Source organism: Hirundo rustica, chromosome 1, assembly GCF_015227805.2.
Source record: "Hirundo rustica isolate bHirRus1 chromosome 1, bHirRus1.pri.v3, whole genome shotgun sequence".
Classification (NCBI taxonomy): Eukaryota; Metazoa; Chordata; class Aves; order Passeriformes; family Hirundinidae; genus Hirundo; species Hirundo rustica.
The window spans coordinates 108,415,360-108,429,686 of record NC_053450.1 but is presented as its reverse complement, the minus strand read 5'-3'; the positions used below and the strand labels follow the sequence as shown (position 1 = coordinate 108,429,686).

Genomic DNA, 14,327 nt, shown 5'->3' with positions numbered 1-14,327 from the left:
AGTGCCTCATTACCCTCAAAGTAATGAACTTCCTCCTAATATTTAATCTAAACCAACTCCCTTTCACCTAAAGGCCATTACGCCTTGTCCTGTCACTCTGTGCCCTTGGAAAAAATCCCTCTCCAGCTAAGGAAAGTGCTCTAAGGTCTCCCAGGAGCAATTCCCTCTCCAGTTTGAACAGCCACAACTCTCTCAAACTGGTTTCCACAGGAGAGGTGCTCCAGCCCCCTGATCATCTTCCCTCTTTTGGACTTGCTCTGACAAATAATATGCCTTAACCACATTTCAAGTTTAAGTGACTGATCAGCAGAAGACAAGACTACTGGCAAAATACTGTATTTTGCTTTCCAGTACCCTGTATTGTACCTCTCTGAAACAAGGTGAAAATCTGAGACAGCTATTAGGAAGTCTCCAAAAATATATCTGGCACCTACAGACAGTGACCTGAATCTTCATGCAACTAATTCTGCACTGGGTATTTCCTGTCCTAGTTGGGGCCTGATGAAACACACCACTAAGAAATCATTATGCCCAAAGGGTTGCTAGTCATTGATGAAAACTCTGTCCTGACCCCTGACAATATAAGGAAGGAGAGATCATTAGAAGAAAGGAAGCAACACTGGAGAGAGAGAGAAAAGATTCCTAAGCTGACAATGCAGTAAGCAAAGGAACAGTTAGGGGAATTTTCTGGCTGCTCCTCAGACTTTCTCTGGGTCAGCTGAAAAAAAAATCTTTCATCCTTTCCATGTTTCTGCTACTGAAATTGCAAAATTAGGAGAAAAGTCAAGTTCATGCATTTATATTAAAAAAATAACCTCAGACAAACCATGAGACACTGACATACTATTATTATTATGGCACTAAGAAAGAATTTCAGATGTAAAAAAATGAGGATGCATTCCTTTTTCAGGAACAATTATTTGCATTTGTTTGACCAAAAGAAGAAGAATAAAAAGAATGAAAGCTCTTGTTAAAAAAACACAATATTTCTATATTTTACTAATAACAGCATTCCGCTCCATTTGCCATGGTAAATAGAAGCATTTTAAAATGCACCATGACAGAGCCTTGCAGGTAGATTCATCTCCTTGTACAATAAAGGCTGTAAAATGTCTTCTACCTGAGTCTAATGCAGAGCCCAAGAAGGTCTTCCAAACCTCAAGAGCAAGGCCATAAGAGAAGGCTTTTCCAGAGGTTTGGCTTTTCAGGGCATCTGCAACACAGTTATAATTCTTGACATAGAAATGAGCTTCTGAGAGAACTGTATTTGTAGTGGCTGAGGTTGTCACAAGGGTTCACTTCTGGCAGTGCTGTACTTCTGGCTTTTCATTTGCCTTTGGAGCAGCACCATCACCGTAAGGATTACCCTAAGCTTGATGGCTTTTACGGTCATTCTTTCACTTCTGAAATATTAAACTGTAGAAAGATATTCAGTGTGCATTTTAAGGGAATGAGGCTAATTAAAAAGCCCAGATTTGCTGACAGAATTTGTGGGGAAAAAAGCAATCGGTCCAGTTCCAACCCTCTTCCATCCCTCCTTCCACCTAAATCACACAGGGGAGAGGGTGGTCTGGGAGTGTGGAACGTGCTCTGTCATTTGTTTGTGAATGGTGGAACACTTCAGCAGTTCCAAGGCTATTTTTGCTAGCTGTTATTGTCATGTCATGGACTGGAAGCATTGTCAATATGCAGAGCTTAAAATAGTCAGGCAAACCAACAAGTTTAAAATCTACTGGATGACAAAGACCAAATGGCACATTCCCAAGAGGTTTATTTTTAAGCCAATATTAAATTGAAGAGGTTCCTAATGAAATAAATTGTTTCTTTCTGTTATGTGATGCACAGAGTTCAAAACTCTTCATTAGGCTGTGCTTTGTTAAACAAAGCCCCACTGCAATCAAAACTAATGAGTAACAGTGCAACTTTGATGTAAAAGGAGAAATTTTCCCATTGGCCCAGTTTCCAATCTCCCATTTGCATTTCACATGCTGACACGAAGAAGATTGTGTCCCATATTGGGGTAACAAGTCAAGAACTCAGAAGACCCATTTTTAAGGTCTATTCTTTGATAGGAAAGGAGCAGAAGTGATAGAGACCTCTGCTTCTGACAACAGCATGCCACTAGATTTAAGGTTATGAAATCTCACCTTTGTCACTTTATTTTCTTAGTAATCTCCCCTGCAAATTGCATTTCTTTTCCTCACAAGATTGTGTTGTGAGAATAAACACACTAAGAATTTCATTGCAATCTAAAGCAGGACGGGACACAGACACGTAAGAAAGCTTTTAAGGGAGATCAAAAATTCAAGGCTAGAAAAATCCAGGCATTTCAAAGCAGTATAATAAATAAGATTTGTGAAAACATCTTCTAAGATAGCAGGATAAAATGATGCTGTTCAACTAAAAGGATAAAAGATTTCCAGGAAGGCTTCACACCAAAGCTGCTACTTGTCAATCCGACAGCAGCTCCTGCCAGTATGCTGTCATGGGCGAAGACCTGTTTGTGTGTGGGAGCTGAGGAACAATCAGTGATGACACAATGCTTACTCATCTTCTAGATCGTGGGGTTTTCTTTTTTTAGCCTAGATACCTAAAGGGGAAGATGGTTAACCTGCTAACAGTTCCCCAGTCATAGACTTGGTGGTTGGCTCCCAGTGACTCCTCTTCCAGTGGCATAAATTACCTGTTAATTCTGAGTAAACTTTCAAGCCCTTTCAAAAGTCCATTTGTAGAAGCAGCTGATTTGCACCAGGAACAGCTAGTCCTACTGATTTATTCCAAGAAGACATACATATTTCCCTTTCACATCTGTATTCTTGAATTGTCAATTAGGACCTATCTATAGATAATACAAAAAAGTATTATTTCGGAGACTTCCAAGGCCATATTTCACATTTAGTTTCGTTTTTCCCAAATCTTAGTATCAGAAAACCTCATAACTCTTTTATCAGAAAGTCCCTATACTTTTTCAAGTGAGCAGCTTTGAGGGTTTGGTTGGGTTTTTTTCTACTGCTACTGCATCAAAAAAAAGTTTTTCCATAGTAACACAAAAACACAAATTAAAATGAAAATGCTGGGCCAGAGCATAAAGAGACATCTATCTCCTCTGCCATTTAAGACAGCTTGACTACAAACCACAAAGCTTATCTGACCAGGAACACACAAGAGATATATAAGCTGCTGAAAACAGTCAGTAACACAGCTTTGCAGATCAGATTAGACATGACCTTCAGGGGTGATCTGCCACCATAGTACCCATAAGGTCTGTATGAATTACAGAACCACAGAACATTTCATTCTGCAAAGCACTTCCTGCATCCAAGCACCAATGAGTGCGCTCAGTGTTCACGACCTTCCCCTATGCTTTAACCACAGGGAACAGCCAAGCCTCTTCCTGCACCACTGCAGGTTGCCCACATTCTGAGGATGCATACACACATTAAAAGATTTCAAGACAGAAAGATATGCATTAAAGAAAGTCTCCTCTTTTCTTATACAAACAAAATCAGAGCTTTAGAGAATTTCATACAACAGTCCTGGACATACACAACAGATGACTGTCTAGGGGTGTTGTATTTGCAATTCTTCTTCACCTTCCCTGACAACTGAAGCTCTTCAGCTAAGCCAAAGACAGGCTACAAACAGTCCTGAAATTGGCGACAGGAACTGACATGAATATTTCTCAGTTTTCCTATTGCTAAATGATTACATGTAGTCTGAGTAGTGAAAGGAGACTTCCTAGTCTAGACAATATGACCGTAGGCTCCATTTGCACCTCCAATGTTAACTCCAAGAAGATACAAAATGCCTTGTCTTTGATACAGAATCAAAGAATAACAAAACCCAAAACCCCAGCTAAATAAAAAGAAGAAAGGCACCACAACTGCACATAAGAAACCTAGTCTGAAAAAGGAAAAAAGACAAACTGGGTTGCTTAGAGGAAGACTATTCTGTCACAGTGAACAAATCTGGAGTTGCATAGTTTTTGATACATGCACAAAGAAAAAAAAAAAAAAAAAAAAGAAAATTGTTTCTAACCTTGACAGTGGGTACAGCAGACAAACAACCTCAAGTGATGTTTAGGTTTGGCGGCAGTGTCATATACAATCATAGTTTGTCTTTGGATAGCTATCATATTAAAAAAGCCCTTAAAATACACAAGCCCCCGCAGCTGTCTGCAACCTTTAAGTCTTGCCATTTCAAACATACATTGCAGTCATGTAGCATGAGAGGGCACTGAAGAATTTCAAATCAATTATAATATATCCAGACAGTAGACAGCAAAAGGTTTCACAGTATACATCATCGGCTTCAAGATTCCTCATATAGCACTCTTAAACACACAACTGTAAGAAGCTCAGAAATCACCTTGTGAGTTTTAAAATTTTCAGTTCATTCAGACCATGTGAGCACTATCTGCCAAATCTATCACATATTCTTCATCCACTGCTGGGGTTAGGATTTTCCCTCCTACCTCCTTTGCCCACATTGTTCAAATGCATATCACAATTTTGTATCAAAACCCTTTGGAACATACTGAGAGCATTTTCAGTCATGTCACTGTAATCTCAGTTCTCTCATTCAATCACTCTGTCTGGAGTACACATGGCCAGCACAGAACAATTTCACATCACTGCAGCATTTAACATCTTTAGCTGCTTCTCCAGCTCATGCTTTGCACGAGCTGCCAAACAAGCAAAAGCAGCCAGGTTTATCTTCAATCCAAATATTCTAAGACTTCCATTTAATGCTTGGTTCTCTGTAGGATGGGTACTGTGGAATTTACATCGTATTAACACCACTGAAACAAATTATGCCCTGTAGGTGCTCGGTCTTGCCTCTCCTTACAGGCATGAATGATCCCCTTCCATCTTACTCATTAGTGCACTGCGGTTTTCCTCTTCTGGGAGATGGTAGTTAAATCTCTACTTGATCATAAGAAATGGAAACAGAAGGATTTCTTTAGCTTTTCTGATTTTAACAAAACCAAAGAGCAATAGGGTGGACATAATAAAGGAAAAAATCATCTGTGTCAGTTACCTGAACTCATTCTGATGCTGTCATGGTTCACTGTTTAAATAAGGATGCATGATTTTTTTTAATATGTCAATTACATAAATAGGTACTTACAAAGTACTTAAACAGAAGATTATTTACCCCATTGACTAGAGAAACCCATGTGTCAGCACATCTGCTGCACAGGAAGATTAAATCTGTTCACACAAAACTCCTGCTCTCCCTTGCTAATGGAGAATAGATTAGTAGTGTCAGACCTGAAACAGGGGCTTTGGGTTTTATCCAACAGGCCCTTAAGGCTGTCACAATGGATGATGCTAGCAAGCATCTCTGGATTTCTAAAAACCCAGTATTTACTTGCCTAGACATTCTGGAAAAAGAAGTGGGATTTTTATTGAGAAGAGTTTTCTACGTGTGTGTTTCAATTTTAAAAGTTTCTGCTGTATGTTATTTAGGAGTAACAATCAAACACCCAGCAGCCTTAAGAGGGAACTGAATTGCTGTGCACCTTTTAGGCCAGACGGACAATGCTAGCTGATGATGTTCAGAAAAAGTATACTGGAAACAACTCAATTACAGAGTAATCTTTGCCTTGGTTCACCTTCCCAGCTGCTGATGAAGGACCTCCAGTCTACTATTTTAATCGCTGTTGACGAAGGCAAATCCATGTTTTTCACATCCCCTTAGCACTGCTTTTGCATCCCAGGCTTGCACGGAAGGATAAGTGTTGGAAGGCTCCGGTGGTGCAGAAAGGGATTGCCAAGACTACAGCTAATGAGAAGAACAGGAAATATGAGTCCAGTTTTCAGGTCCAGCAAGCACACAACAAATTTTCCTGAGAAGAACGTGTTCTGTCTGCTTCCACCTCATTCAGGAATGAAAGTCAAATGCTCACATAAGCTGAATGAACAGTTAGGGCTGTTTACCATGGAGCTATTGCAGGCGTGCACTTAGCTTCAGCTAGAAAGGGCAATATCCTCCATCCACACCCTCATAAGGTAATTCGGAGCACACAAAATGAGCTACCGATGCTTCTATTCTGTGTCAGCCTCTGGCAGCAGGCATCTGCTCCTGAGGATTTCAATGTCTCCCCGAGCTGGCCTTTGCAAATATCCCCTCCTCAGAGACACTAACAGCCACTTTTCCAATCCGTGTTCATGGAAATGTGTAGCCAAATATACATACCCCAAACACGTGTCCCATGCACAACAGAAGCGTGCCCACACACGCCCATTCACAGCCAAATGTAGTATAAATAACCTCACCATATAAATAGGCTTGCTTAAATGAAGTCTCTTGCTTAAATAAGGCTGGCATAAACACTCTTTCTTTATGCTGCCTGTTTCATCTCACATGTAAGTCTGGAAAGTGGCAGCTCCGTTGGAATGACCGGAGAAACTCCACTCAAAGTCAATAGATAAAAAGGACAGGTGAGCTCAGCATCATGACATCCCTGGTGAAGACTTCATGAAAAGAATAAGAAGCAGGTATTTTCTTTTTTTTTTTTTTGTGTGAGTGTCTCTGATGTCAAGATAGATAAACATTAAGAAGACAGGCAATAAGGTAACTGCAAACAATCAGAGGAGATCCTCAAGCACCGAAGCAGCAGCCCACGCAATATATTTATATAACTAAAGTTATATAAATATACCTTGCATTCTCAGAGTAAAAAAGAGAGAAAAAAGGTATTAGAAAAGGAAAAGTAACTTTTCCGTCTTTCTCAGCATCTTTGGAAGGCACCAGATACAACTACGGACAGGATATCAGTCCATACTCCTCACTATGCTCAAGGTCTGTATTCATCAGTATGGTGTTATGGACATTTTCTGTCTTATCCTTTTCAAAATATTTCAAGAAGCTGTTAAGACTGCTTTCTCTGAAGACGGGTAGGAAGGACCGGCTGTCAAAAAGGACTCTCTGAACCTCCCTGCAGCAACCCTGCTTCACATACAGCCCACACACCAGGCCGAGCTCTATCAGTGTTCCGGCTCACTTTGTCAGGGCTGCTGCATCTGCTCAGAACTTCCTTCCCGCTAATGAGCCTCTCTCTAATTGATCTTCAGAGTACATATTTCTTCAGATGCGATCATCCACGAGCTAAAGATGCTGTCAATACTGCTGCGTGGCAATTGCCATCGCAGAGACAAGTCCCGCCTTGTACTCTCTTCGCTGAACCCTCTGCTCTTTGCACATGGTAGGTGGAATGATTTCTTCATCTTCCAAGTGAAGAGACAAATTTATAAAGGTCAAGCAATGCAGAGGCAGTTGCAACAGTGGGTACAAACTCCAAGTTTTCCTCACTCTTCATTATCCAGCCTCTGGAACACAAACATATCTACAGTGCTAACACAGTAGTATTTCTACCTGTTACATTACCGCTTTGTTCAGTGTTGGAGTATTTTCATTCCATTAATGCTTTCCTTTAAAAACATTTCAGAATTGGTTTAAAAAAAACCAACAAAACACATGTTTAAAAAGATTTCAGTCTTCCTTAATCATGCAGGGATATATTTTCAAAGCAGTATGCCAGGAGTATTCCACGTGACTCCCATTCATGTTAAAATTAGAGTCACCAGAATAAACTCCATATGCTGCTTTGAAAAGGTATTGCTATGTGTCCAAGGAAAATTTTTGCAGCTTAATGCTGCTTGTACAATTTTTTCCCTGCTTTTCTTCTTTTGATTTATAAATAGATTTTTAACTTTTTTTTTTTTTTAATATTATTTTTATAAATAACACTTTGTACTATCTGGAAAAACAGAGAGAAGGGATTTGCTGGTTTTCTTGGTTTCTCTGCAGCCGTTTTATTTTAAAATTATCAGTTTAAATAGAGTAGCTTTGCTTTGCAGGATGGAAAGCTTTTGGAAGCTTTTTAATAACTCTTTATTTAATACTGTCACTATAGACAACCTTTCTACCCAAGCCACAGCCTGCAGTGAGGTCTGGCTGCCTTCCATACCTGAGCTGTTGTCTTGCTGTCAAGTGGTGCTCAACATTTCTATGTTAGCCAGAAACTAATTTTCACATCTGGACAATGGGGAACTTTTTTCCCAGAAAGGCTGAGGCATAGTGTCTCCTTGGCAATAACAGCACTGATGCTTTGTGCTGGAGCCAGGCATCACAAACATACAGGTTTCTGTATTCAAGGTCCTGTCTTACTTTCTGCCCAATACAGAGCATCTCTAACACCTGTGGCAGCCACAGAGGCTCACCCCCACAGAGCCAGCTGCAGTGCTGGGCTGTGTGCCCTAGCTTGGCTTGGTGGGCATTGCCAGTGCTGTGCTCAGGTATGTGCATACTGGTAAATACTGGTTGATTATTAAACTGTCATTTAGGACTGCAGTCTCTTTGGTCATTTCAAGAGAGAGGGGAAAAAAAAATTCTGGCAGCTCTGGTTCTTTCATAATTACTCTCAAATTTTGACTGCTTCTAACTGTGCACGTGAAATTGTGCACAAAAAGACACTGTGAATGCCATCTCTTCTCATTACTGTCTTAAACTGCCAAACATTTTCTTTTCAGCCATTTACACCAAAAGTACAGGAAACACTGCATCTAACCACTTCATTACTTTACCCTTTATGGGATGTAAACAAAGGGTAAATAGTTTGCTTAAATGCAGAATATGCTTCCACCACAGAGGGAAAAAACCTCTCTCCTTGCTAACAGAATTGTGTATCAGGATATGAGAAGAGAAACCGAGATAAAGTTGTCTTGTCATCAAAGGACTGACAAGTGAGGTGTGGGCTAAGTTCCCATCTCTACCACTAACTTTTCAGGAAACATGCAGGAACATAATTTATGCATTCTTGTTATCCTACTAAAAATCACTTAACATCACTTTTCAGTTCTTCCTTTTTACTCTTTGTATATTCTGTCAATTTAAATGGTGTTCTCCTTTGGTCACAAACCTGTGCTTAAAAGAAAGACCTGAAACTTCCTGGGATGGTTAAATGACAGCTTGCACCTGAAGCTAGAACGGGTAAGCAATGGAGCTTTAGCAAAAGCAAAGGTTTTTGTACAAGACAAAGCACTTACTAAAAAACCCTAAACCCCAACAGCCAGCCACAAAACAACAAGCATCCCCCAAATCAATCCACTAGTAGCCAGACATGGCTCTGCAACTTCTACACACATGGCCTGCTTCAAGTATTAGGGTTCAAACAACTTAATGAATCACTGTGGTTAGAGAGGTTACCATGCCAGCTATGCTGCAGTATAGCCAGCGGTAAACATTCAGTAAATGTAGCAATGTACAAAGTAAAACATACTTTCGTCAATGTTGGCAAGAAAATTTTGAAAAAATGCTTTCACATTTCTGAAGGGGCTTGAACGCCCCTGAATAGTAACAGTTCATCTGTCAGAGCTAAGACAAGTTAAAACTGCTTTAAAGGGATCACCACAGTTAATGGGGAAAGCCTGACTTGTTAAAGTGGCTACGGAATCCATCACAAGGATTTTTTACGCCTTATTTAACATAAGCAAAAATTTATGAGTTTGGCTGATGCGCCATCTGAGTTTGTTTCAATGATGATTAATGATATGAATTACTATTTCCTCCTATTTGGATAAGATATCCTACTGCATGAGAAAGTAGCTTTTACCCATAAAACTACAAAATAATTCAGGCTGCTAGACAGTTCTAGGCATCAAGTCCTGCAGACACAGCAGAGCTAATTTCATACTTAAGTCAGGCTCCTCAGGGTAACTCTGGGCAAGTTCTGTTTTCCTCCAAGGATAAAGATTTCATAATCTCTCTATGCAACTGGTTCAAGAGCTGCACCAGTATCAGCAGTCGGGAGTATTTTATCCTTACACCCTAATAGTTTCCTTTGTTTCTTCTTTGTGTACTACTGAGAAGGGTGTGCATCTTCTCCTCATCTTTCTTGTTCAAACAGTGGCAGAAGGTACAACTGGAGCCTCCCCGGATCCAGCCTTTTCCAGGATGAACAAATCTGCTTCCTTCACATTCCCTTTGAACACCACATGCTCTATCCTCCTTAATCATCTTGGTAGCCTTTTGCAGGACTATCTCCATTTCATCAGTTTCTCCCCATTTCTAGGGCACAAAACTGGACACAGTCTTCCAGTTGATGCTTCATAAAGGCCAAGGTGGGGGAAATAATCCCTTCCTCTGCCATGCTAGCTGTGCTTTAGCTAATGCAACCCAGAGTGCAGTTTTAGTCCACACTACACAAGGGTGCACTGGTGATTCATGATACTCATCAGCCCAGAGAATGTCCTACAAGCAAGCATCTACAACAGTACTTGCAAAACATGAATTTATCCTTTCTGAGTCCTCAATTTGCCTTGCCATCACCCATCCTCAGCTTTTAGTGTGAAAGAAAATATCCGCAGAAATTAGTATCAAAACCCTGGCCATCCTAAAAATCAATACAAGACACTGATGTGTTACTCTAGTACTAAAATCAAGAAGCATAGAGAAAGAAATTAGAATCATCAAACTCTTGCAAATTCTAATAACTAAGGCAAATTGAGCAGCTATGAAACATCCTGTTCTCCGGAGCTTACAATCAACAAGGCAATAAAACACCCTCAACCCATGCAAAGGTAAATAAGTTTTATGGAGTTATTTTCTTTCTTTTCTCCTCAAGTAGAACCACCAGTTTAAAGATTTTGCCTGGTACTTTAAGGATTTTACACAGCAAATGGCCATTTAGACCATGCATATAACTGAATCCATTTTCAAGCTGCACACATACAATACCTTTTACCTGAAGCTCATCTCCCAGATTGGTGGAGACAGTTCTTTTCTCTAAGTAAATTAAACTTTGAAGACCACTGCGTGCAGAATTAGGCTAGATAAAGGAATATCCTGTTCTCTGCCATCAATATTAAAATGTATTTATATTGCTACTTCTGAGGTAAGATTCTTTTGTCCATAGGGATCAATTTTTAGGAATAAGAAACACATGTACGCGTGTAATTTTGACTTTACAGTTTTAACAGTGGCCTTCAGATTTCTACCACTGCTGAAAATAGCTGCCAGTAACACCCATCCTAGCTCAAAAAACTGGCTTCCAATATTCTATGACCTATGAAAGGGTCTTTTCTGATGTCTTGACAGATGTGGCTGCCCAAAGTAGTCAGCAGGTGTCCTCAGCTAGAAAGTGAGAAAAGCCATTAACACTCTCCTTAGGGCAGGTGGAAGTACTATGAGGCATGCCATTGTTCCAAGGGAAGAGGACAGGCAGAAACAAAGTCTGGGGGAATAAATCCTGTTGGAGATTGGAGTACTGAACATTGAGAGAAGTTAAAGGAAACTTCACTTAAAACAGAGAGAGAAATTCAGTAAGATTGCTACATCCAGTCACTAGCTTTCAAAAAAAAAAAAAAAAAAAAAAAAAAAAAAAAAACAACCAAACAAAAAAAAAAAAAACACTGAACAAACAAAAAAAAAAAACCACAAAAAAACCAAAACAACCCAAAAACCCCAAAAAACCCCACACACCACCAACAAAAAACCACCATATATAGGCCTTAAACTGAAGAAGGACCAGTTATATGACAATCACACCAAAAAAGAAAATCAGCCCTTTAACTACTTGCAGATCCCTAGGGAAGGAGACAGTCATTTAACAATTTCCAGAACCCTGGCTTACAGAAAAATGAGTTCTTGGAAGGAATCTTAAAATCTTGACAGCTATATTACATTCTTTATCGGATTCTACAAAAACAAGGATGTTTCATTTTTCCACTTGGTGACTTCAGAGATGTTATTTTCACTATGAAGGGCTGGTCAATTGCTTCTGAAGAGGCTGACAATGTAACAATGATATGATGAGATCTGTGGTTTCCTTTGGGCTCTTGGTTAAATACAACAAAAAGTTCTAGGCAGCAAGCAAAATGGATAGAACTGCAATTTTTAAGCTCTTGCTGATGAGGTTCTCTTATCAGTAACGCCAGAAAGATCAGTAAGTTTCCCCAAGATAGAAAACTGATGCTTGAAATCTAAAGACAAATCTTCAGAGCAAAAAAACACCATAAAATTCAAAGCATGTGTGGAAGCTGTTTCTCCAGATACTTTCAAAGAAGTCTTTTAGAGGCAGACTTGACATTCTTGATGCAAGGATTGGTTCTTGATCATTACAGTTTCATGGCCAGGGCACAAATATCTTCGGCTGACATGGCAAAATCTTTAATCATCTACACAAAAGTTTTTTTCAAGGATTCTGATATTTGTTCCTTCACCTCTCCCTCTTGTTTGGGCCAATATACTTACATGGTATCAAATCGGTCTCCATTCCTGTGCTCAGCTTTTAAGGTGATATTCCTCAGCTTTCATATGTATTACTGGGGGCCTTGCTTCTCTACTTATCATGACCAACATATAAAGGTAACTTGAGGAACTGGGATGGAACCTCCCAATAAATTACATTTTATCATCAATAAATCCACAAGATTTTTTTGTATAGTATTTAAATTCACAATGAAGAGGGGAAAGGGCAAAGAAAAAAGAGCCTTCTTTGAGCAAGAGACCTCTTTCTCTGCGACTTTCAGAGGCACACACAACACCTTCCATCCCCCAGTATGCTATTTAGCTCTCAGTGGAAAAGTGGCAGAAGCCAAGTTCACATGCCTAAGCTTCACTACCATCCCGAATAGCTGCCTCTGCTGTGGTTTCAAGGCCAAATACTCTGTGGGGCAAAACCTAACACTTCCTTCAGAAAGTATGTGCTAAACCCCTCACCTCCTACATTTTCCCTCTCATCCAGTGTCTGGGAACTTGAGGACGATTCACATTAGCACACCAAGGCATAATTTAACCTGTGACAATCTAATAAAGGTAGCCTACAGAGAGCCATCAGAGGCAAGTGCAAGTACCTGTGTTGGCCCAGTGTGCATGGCATGGGCAGGGATTGAGATAGCTGATGTGGGTAAAGGAGAGGAGAGTCCATCTGCACCCACACACCATCCTCCCCCTCCCTCCCTCTCCCCTCCCTCTCCCCTCCCTCTCCCCTCCCTCTCCCCTCCCTCTCCCCTCCTCTCCCCTCCTCTCCTCTCCTCTCCTCTCCTCTCCTCTCCTCTCCTCTCCTCTCCTCTCCTCTCCTCTCCTCTCCTCTCCTCTCCTCTCCTCTCCTCTCCTCTCCTCTCCTCTCCTCTCCTCTCCTCTCCTCTCCTCTCCTCTCCTCTCCTCTCCTCTCCTCTCCTCTCCCAGCGGCCCTCCCTCCCATCTGCCTCTGTCACAGCCAACCTTAATTTACACTGGTGCATCGGGTAGCAGGATCAGCTTGTCAGATGCTGGCCAGTTACCTCATGTGCTAAAAATAGAGACAGGCAGCAGCAGCGACTGACTGGCAAACACCTCTTTAATGGTGACTGACATATTCAATCAAGACAATACGCGAGACGTAAGCTGCAAACAATGAAGGACATTTGTATAAGGAGAGATGAGACAAAAACAAATAAGCATCCTGGCCTTGCTTATGAGACACATATGAAAGATTTCTGCTGCTCTTTTCAACCACGGTGCTATTTAGATTGCAATTACTTAAAGCAAACCAACAATAATACAAGCTCTTCTGCTGCTTCAAGAGAGGCTATAACAATCTCATTGTCAGCTGCATCATTCATCAAGATAACCTCATTTCAACTGAAACAAAATATCCGAGACATCACCTCTCCCCATATCCTTCCCTTTTTATTTGCCTATAATAAGGTCTATGGTCTGGGGAGCTCTCAGGCTGAATTCCACGCATTGTGATTCACAAAGTGAAAATCTGGTATTATATGCCCACTGACATTCACATCAGCAGCAATTCATGCAGCAAAAAGCCATATGCCATGCTCCTCTGATTTAACTGTACTACAAAAACATATCCTAGAAAGAATAAATAAAAATACAGAGACAAGAGTGGTTCTTGGAATCTGATTATTATCCACACTTTCAGACAGGAATGACAGGGGCAATATCACAAAATATGCTGTTTTGGTGACAGTTCCAGTTAGGTTTTATCATTTCCCTTCATGACTAACACACTCTACATGCAACTGAGGCATTTTTTTTTCCAGTGCAAAAGGTTTCTGTGGAGTAGAAAAAGAGCAGTTAGCACAGATAACCTACACTCAGCGTTTCTCCTCTGGTTATCGGGTTTTCCGCTCAATCATCTTTTTGAAGGCTGAGAAAGTTTATTGGTTTGATCACCACGCACTAAGATGAAAATGACGAGTGCTTTGAAAGTATGAAGTGCTAGCAGCTTTAAAAATTATCATCTCTAGGGTTTTACACAGACCTGTATGTGTTCTACAGTAGCACGTAGACTTCACTAGAAATCTGGGGGATAAAATCCA

General features: G+C 40.4%; 1 protein-coding gene across 6 annotated transcripts in view; it reads right to left on the bottom strand.

Annotated features, from left to right (window-relative positions):
* The window catches only part of ELMO1 (engulfment and cell motility 1), a 306,304-nt gene that overhangs the window by 82,539 nt on the left and 209,438 nt on the right, over positions 1-14,327 (bottom strand). The window lies entirely within an intron of this gene.